General features: G+C 48.8%; 1 protein-coding gene across 1 annotated transcript in view; it reads left to right on the top strand.

Moving 5' to 3' along the window:
• Positions 1–13,818, top strand: part of Plxna4 (plexin A4) — a 454,143-nt gene that overhangs the window by 72,011 nt on the left and 368,314 nt on the right. The gene's annotated exons all lie outside the window — the stretch shown is intronic.

Consider the following 13,818-nt stretch of genomic DNA (forward strand, 5'->3'; position numbering starts at 1 on the left):
TGTGGTTTTATTTTAGCTCCATGCATACCTTTATGAATGACAAATGAGAGTAGAGGGGCTAGGAAGAGATCACGCATATTTCTTAAACATCTCTGTGTTCATAGCACCGTGGAAAAGGCCTCTGTCTTATAGCAAGGTTTCTATGACTATGACCAAGACCACAACTAAAAGCAACTTGGGGAGGAAAGGGTTTATTTCCGCTTGCAGATAACAGTCTTTGAGAAAGGGAATGCAAAGCAAGCATCCTGGCGCCATTCATTTTGGGTCGTGACTGATCTCGTCAAGAGGGCCTATGGGACTGCTAATAATTTGGGGGATTTTGAACTGTTCCTAAATGTAGGGAGTCAGTGGTGAACTAGATTTGTGCTGTGTGTGCCATGCTCTGTGTGTGTGTGCGCGCATGTGCGTGCGTGTGTGCGCTTGTGTGTGTGTATTACTTAAACATAGGCCAGTGGGGGAAAGCAGTAGAAGACAGGTATAGAGAAGACTATTAGAGAACCCTCATAGTTCTATAGTGGAGCACCAAGACTGGGCCACCAATCATGAGCAGAAATTTATTTCACATAGTTCCGGAGGTTGCCATAGTCTACAATCAAATGTTCGAATTTATTGAGGACCCTGTATCATAGCAGAACAAGAGGATGAAGGGAAGGCAAGAGAAAGAGAGTAGGAGATGACCGGTCGCATCCTTAACCCACAATAAAGTAATTGATTCAAGCTGGGAGTGGTGGTGCACACCTTTAATCCCAGCACCCAGGAGGCAGAAACACTCTCTGATTCTCTGAGTTCAAGGCCAGCATGGTCTACAGAGTGAGTTCCAGGACGTCCAGTGCTACACAGAGAAACCTGTCTCAAAACAAAACAAAAATGAATCCTCTCATTAACCACCTCTCAAATATCCTACCGTATTTTCTTTTTAATATTTTGTGGCGAATGGGGATAAGTGTGCGGATACAATGTATGTGTAGACTCGAGGCTGATGTGGTAATCAGTCTCTCTTACTCTTCCAGCCTATTCTTTGAGACAGAGCCAGCTCACTCAGGGAATCCCCCTGTTTCAGCTTTCCAAGACTGGAATTATAGGTGGGTGGGCATTCAATGTTTACATGGGCTTCTGTGGACCTAAACTCAGGGCTCACACCTGTATAACAAGTTCGTTAGCCACCAACCTCCTTCCCAGCCCCATTATCCTGGAACCACTTACTACAGTTAACAGGCAATTGAATCTAAATCTACATTTGGGAGCGGGTTAACTCTAATCCAGGGCACCTTGGTTAAATCTTCGTGTTACGTTTGAGTACCCCGACACACTTGAATACATGCAATAAATGTCTCCACCGATGCCCTTACACACCCATGTGTATAATTGCTCATGCCAGTAGATGACATGGAAGCCATGCCTGCTTCCTCAGCAGGTAGTTCTCCAGAGATCAGAGGGTTTAGCAATGTCTGACAGTTTTCTATAGGAAACACGCCCAAAATTGTTTTGGGCTTGGCTTTTGGGAATAACAGCCTCTGCAGAGGTCCACCTGGCAGCATGAACAGGTATCTACGCTGCTCTTGCTCCTGCAGTAATACAAAAGCCAAGCTCACCATGGGGCCTGTCAAGCCTAACACCGCGTGGTATCCTCAGAGAGAACAGAGGGAGCACAGCACTGGGAGACAGAACAATGAAGGATGGAGAGTAATGGAGCCAGATAACAAGCTTTTGATTTTTTTTTTTCTCTTTTGGCTTTAATTAGCCCTTTCAAGTTAGAGGCAAGTTCAGGGCCAAGAGTAGAGAGGAGGAGGCCAGAAACTGCACGGGGCTAGGGCTGTCTCCCAGCCAGTCTAAAAAAGGCCAGGGCAGCTTTTAATGCACAGTACCAGCTTCCTTTGATTTGCTCGGTCCCCACATTACATCGCTCAGGCTCTCTCGTTACAATTCATCTGGACTCAGCTCAGACCACACATGTCCCATACAGCACAATGTCAGCCCCAGCCAGGCCAGACTGTGACACGGCCCCCAGGGTCAGCTCCGCTGGCATCCTGTTTTCCCCTGACCCATCCCCTGTGCTGTTGTTTCTTCCAGTTTAAAGGCAGAGAATGAACAAGATGAACTCTGGAATTCTCTTTACCCCTCAATCCAGGGCTCTCTTGGGGTCTATAAAGTGGGAACCAAATCTCAGATGGTATCTGAGTTAGGGTTTCTATTACTATGATAAACCCCTTAACCAAAACCATAAAGGGTTTGTTTAAACTTACAATTCATACTACAGCCCAGCCCCGAGTGAAGCCAGGGTAGAAACCGGAGGCCATGGATTATTGACTTGCTCGGATGACTTTCTTTGACAGCACCCAAGACCACCAGCCAAGAAGGGGTCCTGCCCATAGTGGACGGGGCCCTCCCATATCAATCAGCAACCAAGATAAGGCACTATACACTTGTCCACAGACAAATCTTATACAGGCACTTTCTCAGTTGAGAGTTCTTCTCATCAAATCACTGTAGCTTGTGTCAAATTGACATAAAGCTAACCATCACAGCAGGATTTGCCCCATGGATTCTCTTTCCAGTAGGAAATAGCAGAAAGAGGCTAAAGCTTAAGAGGTTCCTTTAACTTTTCCTTTGTTTTGAAGAGTGGAGGTCCTAGGGCTTTTACTGTGGTTATAACTCGAGGACCTTTCAAAGGGATATGACCAGATTCATTTTGATTACACCCTTTGCTCTAATCCTGTATGGTATTGTTAGGCTTATATGGCCCTTCCATTTCCTACAACCCAAATTCCTTCCTTGAACTCTGAGCGGAAAGTAGCCTGACCCTGAGTCCCTTGCCTACCCCATGAGGTCTGAGAATTCCCTCTGGCTGTATATGGTGGCAGGTGTGTGTGGAGGAGGCAGAGGAAGTCTGTGTGACTCAGGTTACTGTGCTATAGGGCTTCCAGGGAGCTGCTCGATGCGAAAGGTGTTGAATCGTGAGTCCAGAACCTTCTGACTGCAACTCTCGGAGAACTCAATGATGCTTCTGCTCCTCATGGGCCAGCAGGCTGGCCACATTCCTATCAGAGAGGTGGCCGGGGAATAACCAGGAGTGGTCTCATCTGAGTGACTGAGAACACAGGAGCACTTGTAGGCATGAATCCCTGAACTTGTTGGATAGCGATACTGTGGGAGCCAGCAAAGCATCTCTAGGTGTTTGTAGGGATGAGAACAGCCCTCAGCTTTGCTCTTGAGCCGCCGTTCTTTCCCTGGGTCCCGAATGGAGAATGCATCCAATAACAAGAGCTGTAGAGTCTGCACATCGCTGGGAGAATCTCATGAGGGCATAGGAGGCCTAGAAAGACCTGTCAGGCATCTCAGGTTGTGCTGGGATTCAAGGGCCTAAAGACAAGCCTGAGACCAGTTTGCTACTAAGGTGTCTAGGAGGACTAACCACTTTGGTTTCATTTCTATTTCTGTAGCTTCATACTATCCAACTCTATCGCTGGCCCTGGCTCCTCTTGTAGCCTACTTTAAAGGTTCCCCGCAACTCTCAGTCACATATAGCTCTAGGCCTCCATCGTGGGCCCATAGCCTAGTATTTTTATCTTGTGCTAAGACTCTGTGAAGGCCACCCTTTCCCACAGAGACATGACAGCTCTAACATGAAGTAGGCAGCCTGCTCTCGGGAGGACACTGTTGTGAGCCAAAGAGCTGTGTTCTCCATGAGTCTAGGGGCTGTCCTAGATTTGATCACCTATATTCCTCTCCCTCTTCAGCTTGCTGGGGTTCCTCACACAAGCCCTAGGCTCTGCCTCTGAGTAAGCCGATGAGGAGAGAAACATCCTAAGTCCTGGGAATGTCTTAGGCAACAGACTGACCAAAATCAAGGAAAGAGCTCAGTCTCCAGGAATGCGGAAGGGAAGTCAGTCACTATAGCCTGTAGATGGGACAAAGGTTTTGGTCAAGCGAGTGTCTATCACGCCCTTTCCTGAAGTCTGAGTTTGAAACCAGCTAAGGAGTGAAGACAGACATCAGGCAGCACCGGCATAGAGCTGATAATGGGAGGCTCACATGGTGTGGCTGCAAATCACTTCCTCTTTCCTGTGAGCTTTGATCTCAGAGTGACCTTTCAATAGAAAAACTGGGTCCATGGGGTGGGAACTCTTATTTAGAGAGACCTATCACCCGTGAGGCCTTCAGAACTGGGAGTAGGGAGCGATGGCCACCACACATCTGTATAGCCTTGCCCTGCCAGTGTGCAAGGTGCCTCACTCCCCTTTTATTATCCCTGGAGTCCTATAGGACCACAGAAGAGGCGGTCATCCTTTCTGGTTCCAGGGGCGGAGCAAATAGCACCTCAAGCCCGCTGCACCCCTGGAGTTCTCAACCGTCCTGATCCACCATAGTGCCTCAGAGAAAGAATAGTCCTGTGAGGAACGTTCTCCAGGGGGAAAGTCAAGTGCTTACGTCAGTCAGACAAGAGAACAGGAGCACATACTGTGTGTCTAAATGCCCAGCCCATTGTTTGATCCACGGCATGTCCCAGTGCAGATAGACAGTGTCTGGTTAGACAAGTTCCTGCAAGGACCATCAGAACAGGGCACATGCGATCCTGGGTCCTGAGGTCGGGTACAAGTGGATTTCTCCAATTAATGCAGCCTAGAGAAACCTCCCACGACTCCAGAGGTCCATCTGGAAGAACCATGTCTAGGCCAAGCTCCCATATGACTCAAAGGTTTACTCACTGATCTTGCCAGTCCTATGGGGGTCCCAGAGGTACAAGGACCAGCTTCATTTTCACTTCCTGCCCAAAAACATACATCAATGATATGAGGGACAACCCCATCCCTATGTGCTGTCTGACTTATCAATTTCCCAGACACAGCAGGTAGTCCTAGGGAGAAGACAGGGTCATCCCCTTGGACTCAAGCTGACCTTGTGTCCTGGCCTAGATGGTCACTCAGGTTTGCCTGGCGCCTGAGATCCTGAACTCCATAAAACGAGCATCCGGAATGGCCAGGCAGCTGTCCCAGGCCAGTCTCAGCCAGTTTGCTTGGGCTGTTTTCGTTTGCCTGTCAGCAGGAAGCTGGGCTCTGACTACATGGGCTTGTTTCCTGTTATGGTGAGAGGCAAGGGTTTCTCTCTTTGCTTGGCACTTACTCTCCTTTGGTCCAGGAATTCCTCCTCTTCCCTACCCAAGTTCATGGAGTTCCACAGTCCCAATAGGTACACATATTGCAAGTATCCCCCAATCCCACCTGAACCCTCACTCCTTGCAAACCCTTTGAGTACCACGGTTTCCTTATTTAAGATTTGGATGTCTGTTTTAAGACAACCCCAAGATAGAAGTCTCCTCTGTCTTTCTTCAATGTAGCTCTCATGAAGGCGTGCGTAAAGTCACTCGCCTGCATTACCTGTCTTGGTCAGCAGGGTTTGCTGTAGAAGTCTCATCTGGGTCAAATGTCATAGTCTTTTGGGATCCTGTGATGATGGCTGAGACCTAGGGGGATGAGATAGACCTGGTGGGAGGAAGCCTGAGGCTGGCCCCAGGCTGAATGTGTTCTCCCACAATGCCATTCCAAGGCCAACAAGTCAGTTGGGGTGGGGGTGGGGTGGCTGCAGAACCCAAGAATCACACATACTGAGTTTTAACACAGGCAGATTCAAGAGATCAGCATGTAAGTTCCCAAGTTGTGGATTCAGGACGCGGAACCTCCCCATGCTGAGATGTCACTTCAGCCCAATGTCACGCACACTACTACATATGCTCACATGTGCACACACCTTTTGTGTGATTATTTCAGGAGTCTGTGTGGCCAGGAAACGAACAGGCGGCCTCTGCCTACATGTCTCCCCTCTGGTTGATGTCTCTCTGTTGCTCTCTGATTTCTCCATGTCTTGTTCTAAACCCGGCTCCCTGTGCCTCATCACCTCCTGGCCTCTCTTTGTGGCTTGTTCCCCCTCCTGCCTACGCACTATTTTCAGCAGTGAACATAGCGAAAGTCCTTTCTCATGAGTCTACACACGTACATGTATATATGAGCACACACCAGCCTCATTCGGTATGGCATAGCACAGCCTGAATGGAAGGCTGGACATCTTGTCACTGATCACTCCAGATGTGGAGTTCCCTTTAATTCTTTTCATCTACACAGGGCAGTGTCTTGGCAGGGATGCCCGCCAGGGAGTCTGGACCTTTGGGTCTCAGCCAGCTCACGAGCTATCATAGGGCCAGCAAACAGTTTCTCTTCTGCTCTAATTTTATGCTAAAGAAGGAGCTGGTGAGACAATATCTATTTAATAAAGAGCAGAAAAGAACACAGACATTATTAGGAAGTAAGGAAAGGCGCAGAACCGCTCGATGAATACAAATGAGCTCAGCCCCACCCTGCACGCACTCACTCCCACCTCTGGTTATATGGTCCACACGATGAGTTGCTGAGTCTTCGCCATCAGTATCTTCCTTGGAGAGTTGTGGGCTCTGCCTAACTGAGGTTAAGTACAGCTTCTCAGTCCCACGATGTACTTGTTAGCTGGCCTGCCTTCCTTTCTCCATACACGGAATGAATGCTCAGAGAACGCACTAGAAGGAGACACCTTTTGAGCCACAGTCTTACTGCTCTTATGTTTCTGATGTCCTTTAATTTTTGCAAGGCCAAAGGGAAAGATCACATATTCACGCATTGGCAACTGCTCTTATTTCATTAACCAAGTTAGAGAAGAAAGGAGCAACCAAGGTCACTCTCCTTATTCTGTCTGTCCGGTTAGATCCCTCTTCCTAGTGAGTCTGCCCTCATATGCTCTCCCCATACACACACTCGGGTCTGCGCGAGAGCAAAGAAAGCCAGTATTGCGCTCCACACCATTACTGTGTCTCTCTGTCAGTGTTCCAAAATATAATGGGATCTGTTCTGCTGATTTATCCTGCATGCAGGCGACATTACCCAGACACACGGGCCCGAGGAGCAAGAGAGGAAGATACGCAGCAACATGAGTGGGGCTAATAAAATTTATTCCCACTAACAAGGGAATGACCTACCCCATAATTCAGCCTGGCGAGCAGGGCCACTGCTTCCCTGTACCCGCCAGGAAACACACAAACTTAATAATCGTGGCATTCCTCACTTCAATTATAGTTCGAGTGGTGGCTGTGGCTGCCTGCCTTAAACTCTGAGAGGGAGACCAAGAGCTGGGGATGGATGGGCGGGCCGCGTGGGATTTATCTACCCTTGACAGGCAGCTGCTAGGGGCGTGCAAAGCTAAGGTCTGGAAGGGGAGGAAAGCTTCCAGAGTGGTATTGCTCCCAAGGCTGAGAAACTTCTCTGGGAGTCCCCAGGGGTCCAGCTGGGGCCACTGGGTTTGCTTCCAGCCTAGTTGCCACCTGCAGTGTCCTGATTTTCTTTCCAAGCTGGCCCATAGCTATGGCCAGTGCAGACCTCCATTGTGCCAGGTCCTGGCTGCTTGTCAGAGGGAGGAACCTGGGGCCCTCAGCAGCTGGGCTAATGAGGAGAAGGTCATGGGTTCAGCCCCCAGGATCCTGACTGAGCTCCCCGATAGCTCTGCTCAGCAACCCCTTGGAGGGTACATGGCAAACACTTGCTGTTGGTTGTGGCCTGGCTTGCAGAAAGCAGGCTGGGATTAATGGCCCTCTCCTGGAAATACAGCAGAAATGACTGGCCTTAGGTCCCTGTTAGAAGCCCAGTTTGTTATCATGACTAGCAAAAGACTCTTTAGATATCTGGTGACATTGGGCCATAGTGGATCCCCAAATACACAGAGATTTCAAAACGAGTATACAAAGAAGCCCTGCCTTTGTTTATGACTCCCATTGCTCTCTAGGTATGGGAGCTTTGCAAGCTGCCCCAACTCCCCACAGAGCTCCTTGGACACAATTGGCCTTCTTCTGTCCTGATATTTTGCCCCCCTCCCCTCCTTTATGAGATGCCTGAAAGCAGGACTCTTGGTTCTTGGGAACCTTGGCTACAATTTGTTGGGTTGTTTTTCCAGCCCCGAGACACTTTCTACTGAGCCCCTTCAATAACATATTTGTCTAACTAGGTTATTGTGGCTGTGGCTTGCTGGCTCCCCCACCCCTCCTCTGTACACACTCATTTTCCCTACAGTCCCTTTGAAAAGGACACAATAAAGAATCACTCTGAGATAATGCATTCGTAACTAAGTGAATGGCAGCGGTCCCCTACTCCCGTTTCTGCTCTCTATGTTCACAACCTGGGTTCAGGGGCAAGTTTCACCTGTACCAGTCCTTCTCTGGCTTCCTTCTGAGAGTTCAAGGCAGTGGGAGTCTCAAGAGAGCTTACAGAGAGGGTTAGGAATTATGAGGGAGAAAGGGGAAGATATACAGATCAGTAAAGTCATCAAAGGACTGGAGGGGTGTGTGTGTGTGTGTGTGTTATAAAAATGATCACTTCTTAACAAGGCGAAACCAAAGCCTACGACAGTCTCCTGGAGTTCTTTCCAGGCTCCCGAGAGCCCTCTCTGTTTACCCCTGTGGAGACAGAGTGGAGCATACACAGCCTCCTCTCTAGGGGCCCGTGCTCTCTGCGCTGCAGGCCCTGGTGCATTTATGAGCACCTGAGGGGTCAGCAGCCATATTTGAGATATGGTTCCTAATAAGTGGGTGATGATTATCAGCCTGTACTGCCGGGCTTCACAATCGAGTCTGTATTTAGACATGAGCTATTACAGCTTATCTGATCAATACCTGCCTTAAAAAGAAATCCCGCATGCTCTATTCACTGAGGCTGGCTATGGGCAGCTCCTGGTGTGTGTGTGTGTGTGTGTGTGTGTGTTTAGGTGTAATTAATACAAGAAGATCTACAGCTTGTGAGGATGAGGAATTCCAAAGGTCTTCTGTCCTGAGGCGCCTTGGCTCACACAAGTTTCACCTTTTCCTCAGGTCTTGTATTTCTTTGCAAAGCTTCCACTCCCACTTCCTTTGGAACATATGGACACAAGAGAGGAATATTCAGAGTTTGATGATTGACCAGGGACCTACTGAGGAGGGGAGGTTTGGTTGTGTCCAGGCTCTGGAGGTGGCAGAGGGCAGAGGTCCCCTCCTTAAGCTGTGGTTTCTGCTGTCCCTGAGTCTGGAAGATGCCTACTCTAAGGCTGTTGCCTAGTAACATGCTGGATACCTGGGGTTTTGTTGTTGTTTCTTTGTTTTCTCCTTCTAGACTGGGAATTTAGACTTCTGTTTTTCCTGTAACTTCAGAGGCTACTAGGGCAGCCTTATCTACATCTTGATTTTATTTCCTGTAAAATGGGTTGATCTGGCCTAGTGACCTTACTTTCTTCACTGGAATAGTATAAAATAATGGTGGTATGCTGTGTTCTAAGCCAAGGAACATGACGCAGAGACCAAATCACCTCTGGACAGAGTTACTACCTGTTTCCATAATAGCTGGTGGCCTTGCCTGCATTCTCTCCAGGGACGCCTGAAACAGGATCCCAACAACTTGTCTAAACATAGCTTAGGTCTGTGTCTCCACTGGAGAAGAACAATTTGGGGGACAGCAACGGAGACTTTTGCACCTTCATGTTCCTGGGACTTCCTTTATTACTTGGTCTTCTATAAATACCCAGAAGCAAATTGGCAGATGAAGATTTGTCGGCAACATTTTTTTCCCAGAAGCCCCATTTTCCCCATTATTGCGCAAAGTGAGGAGCTCCTCTAGACTAAGGAACACCAGCAGAGCCTCAGACAGTCCCACACTAGTCATTTGGGCTGTTTCCCTCCCTCATTTAATGGGCAGGGTGGTCAAAACATGCTGTAGAGGTACTCGGAACTCCACCCGTGAGGCTGGGCAATACCCCCTGACCCAGGAAAGGAAGAAGTACTGGTTTGTTGCCAGGTATTTGGACTCTTCTGTTTGCTATCCTCAGAGCAGGTGTAGAAGAACCAGGTCTGGCCTTCCATTTTTTTTTCCTGGGATCCAGAGCAGCCTGGCAGGTATGCCTATGGCCAGAGTGGTCGGCTGCATCCATCCATCCCAGTGGCTCACCTGACATGCATTTCTGGGCCAGTGTGGACTATTTGTAAGCACTGGATGCCTGGGGTGAGAGGGGCAGCCTGTGGCTATGGAAAGGACTGTATCCCAGAGCTCAGCTAATTGGCCCACAGGGGTCTGGACCTGATGACCCCTGGCTCGTTAGCACTGCCTTTGGACTACTGAGCTCTGGCCTAGTTCTGACCTTTCTGTAATAAGAGTTCACTAGAGTTCTGGTAAAGGTGAGCCAACTGGGGGCCAGGGAGAGCATCTCTCTGTGGCAGGGAAGGGGCTGTGAGGAGGGGACCACGGGCCTGCCAGCTGGCGCAGGGCAGCATCAGGATCAGGTGCCAACCCACCTCCTGCATTACCGTCTTCACGATGGACTGGCATGGCTGTCAGCATGATGGTTGAATCCTTAAGAGATGATCCCTGGACCTGGGGTTGAAAGGTGATTCTGAGGGACTGAAGGAGAGCTCTCACAGTTTCCCAACTCTGCTTCCAGCCCTTTTCTGGTCTGGACTCCTCAAGTGGTTCTGTCCCAGAGCCAGGGGACACTGCTGGAGGAAGGACGCTGGCAGCCTCTTCGATCCCCTCTGTGGAGATGATAGAGTTTTCAGAGTGCCAGTCTCTGCAGAGTGGGAGCAATTTCCCTGTAATTGGTAAAGTAACCGTAACTGCTCTGTCATTTGTGTGTAGCGACACATAATTGCACGGTAACCTTTGCTGCTGTGTGTGAGGGAAGCGCGGTAAGCTATTAGATTGTAATTTGGAGTGTCAGCTTTGGCTCCCCATGCCACCTTACCATGGCTGCTGGGGCTTCGCAGGCCACTGGGTAGCTGTTGTGGGGCCTTTGGCTTTTAGGTCCAACTTGAATGGGGTGCTCCTATCTAATGAGCTCTGTTAGGGGATAAAATCCAGGGTGTGGACGCCCATCTTCTCCTCCGTGGGGATAAAGGTCACTCTGGCATCTCTGAAAACACAGAAACACTAAGAAGGTGGTGAATATTTGTTGTCTTGGCCGCACTCAGATTGACTGATGGGTGGTTCTGGTTGGGATACAGGTTTTGCTGTTTTAATGAAGTTGTTCCATCTTCTGGATCAAGGAAGACCATTCCTTTGCTTCTTCATTTAGCGTCCTGAGTCCAGTTTCTACTCCATCCGTACAGACAACTCTAGTCCCTCAGTCTCCACAACACTCCCGAGGTAAAAACCATGTATTTCCACAGCACTACTGAGACTCCCCAAAGTTGGCAGGTTTGTCTCTAGCTGGCACATAATAGTAATCTAATAGCATATACTGTGTGGTGGGCGGTGGTCTGAGTGGACCAGATGATCTAATCTTTACCACGGCGCTAGGAAATGTGTTCTGGTATTCCCATCCTTAGTTAAATGATTTGCCCGCGGTTACAAAGTTCCGTTGGGCAAACCTAGCTCTAAATCATTAGCCACTGAGAAAGCAAAGCTCTTATTTGCTCATCTGTCTATCTGTTTACCATCCTGCTGTCCGTCCACTTATGTTTCATAGCCTAGTATGCACCAGGCACTAAGAGAAGAGTACAAAGATGCATCAGGCATAGTCCCTGTCCTCCTTCTCAGGGTCCCTGGAGCACAGTGAGTCACGCATCTTAAGTTATAGCCTAAACATTGAAAAAAAATTAAATAGAACTTATTATTAAAATCCTTGCAAATAAATACAAAATGTAACACACCAAAATCAACAAGACCCAAATTTTATACAACTTAATGAACTTATATCTGTTTAGAATTGGCATTCAGAATGGAAGCTATAAAACATTAAATTTCTCACTTTCAGTATCAAGTAGATTTTATGCACTTATCCAGCACCAAAAAATGAAAGATCCATGACAAGGTTCAAACTAGAAAGACAACTTTATATTCTTTTTCATAACTTGTCTCCTTCATGAGCATTTAGTCCTTTCTTATCTCCTAGTACTCAGTTTTTCTTGTTCTTGTTCCTTCTGCCATACTGTACCCACATGTATATCTCATGTATATTTGTATACACACACACACACACATACACACACACACACACACACATATTTGCCTAGATTCTATACTGTTAACTACTGGGAAAGCAAAGCGTTTATTTGGATATCCATCCCCTTATCCCCTGTCTGTCCATCCTTCTATCCATCTCCCCGTCTGTATGCCACTTGTATATCTTAACCTATTATGAACCATGCCTTAAGCTAAGGGTTCAAAGATGCTTAAAAGCATGTTCCCTTGCCTCACTGTTAAGAGTCCCTGGGATGAAGCCAGCCTAGCTGAATCGGTGAACTCAGGTTCAGGCAGGGACCCTGAGACCCTGTCCCTAAATATAAGGTGAAAAGCAATTGAGGACAATACCTGATATTGACCCATGGCTTCCACATGCTGTTTAGACCTATGTGCACATTCACATATGAACACATACACACACAAAATGGGGATGCGTGAGGAAGATAGATCATGCTGGTAGCTGTACCATCCTCACGGGCATTTGTGGCGGGACTGGAGGGAGAGGCCAGGCCTGGGCCTGCAGGCACAGCTAGACTTCTGATTCCAGCTAAATCTTGTCCTGGTTCCTGTGACTAGGGCTCTAATAATACTGTTAATGGGGCCCTGGGGAAGACCCAGCCAGGGTCAGAGCAAATACCCTGCATCCTCCTCACCCAGGAGCTCAGGAATGCATAACATCCTCACCTGCCCAAGTCCTTCATCAATTAGCCTGGAGCACAGGCATCTGCATTCTATGGGCATCTGCAGGTCTTTGGGCAGACAGAGTCTTCCAGATCCTTTCCCCAGACTGTAATTGCCCTGAGGCTGCAGCTCAGGAGCCCACAAGGACCTCTGCTACCCACAGCTATTGGTCTGTGAAGAACATAGTCCTCTGTTGCAGGCTGGATTTCCACTAACAAATCCACAAAACTTCCCTGACTGAAGTGCTTCCAGGTCACAGGTAGCCTTTTTCATTGCCCCATCCGGGTATGCTGACCCCACCTTGCTATTGACACCCCAGGGAGGTGAGCCTCAGAGGACAGCAGTAGCAGGTTACACCTCAGAGAAGCAGTTCGGCAGCTATGCAACCCTGTCCTTTGATCTTTTCTCAGTACTTCACTGTGGGAAGAAAAAAAATCCCTCCCCAAGGTGCTTCAGTTTTGAGGAAGCTAAGAAAGGTCACTTCTCAGGATGGCTGGGGAACCTCAGCAACCCCACTTGGCTATTCCTGGATCACACCCTCACCACCTGGGGTCTCATTCAGAGGGAAAAACTGAGCCCTGCAGAAGCCAGGGGCGGAGGGTGTCATTTTCCCATCATGTCATCCATGAGCCCTCAGTTGCATCTTCAGTCTCCTTGGAGCTGAAGGGCAATACTAGGGCAGGATGTGTGGGTGATGAGTGTCACGGGACAGGTGTGGAGACAGAACCCCTGCCTCCTGGCAGGTCCTGGCACGGAGACTTGTGGTCCAGGATGAGCAGTGCCCCCAGCTCAGACAGCCAGTCTGGGCTACCCTAGCGTCCTCACCTGGGGCCCCTTGCTGCGGCAGGCTGCAGCCAAAGAGACTCACAGCTGGTCCACTTTCTGCCTCTGGCAGCAGGGCTTCCTGGCACAGTGGCTTGAATGTGTAGTTTGTTTTTCTCGGTGACGGTCGACTTGTTTGTGTTCCACCCAGCTAAGGGGAAACACGGTTTGATAACCGTGGCCTTTCAAATGCTTTTCTAGATAAAAGTGGAGAAGCCTACATTTCCCGCTGCCTCGGGCTAACTAGGGGATGTGTAGATGATGGCAATAGCGGACTGTGACACATGGGCTCCCTCGGTCCCTGCCTCAGTTTCCCCTTGTG

Source organism: Chionomys nivalis, chromosome 1, assembly GCF_950005125.1.
Source record: "Chionomys nivalis chromosome 1, mChiNiv1.1, whole genome shotgun sequence".
NCBI lineage: Eukaryota > Metazoa > Chordata > Mammalia > Rodentia > Cricetidae > Chionomys > Chionomys nivalis.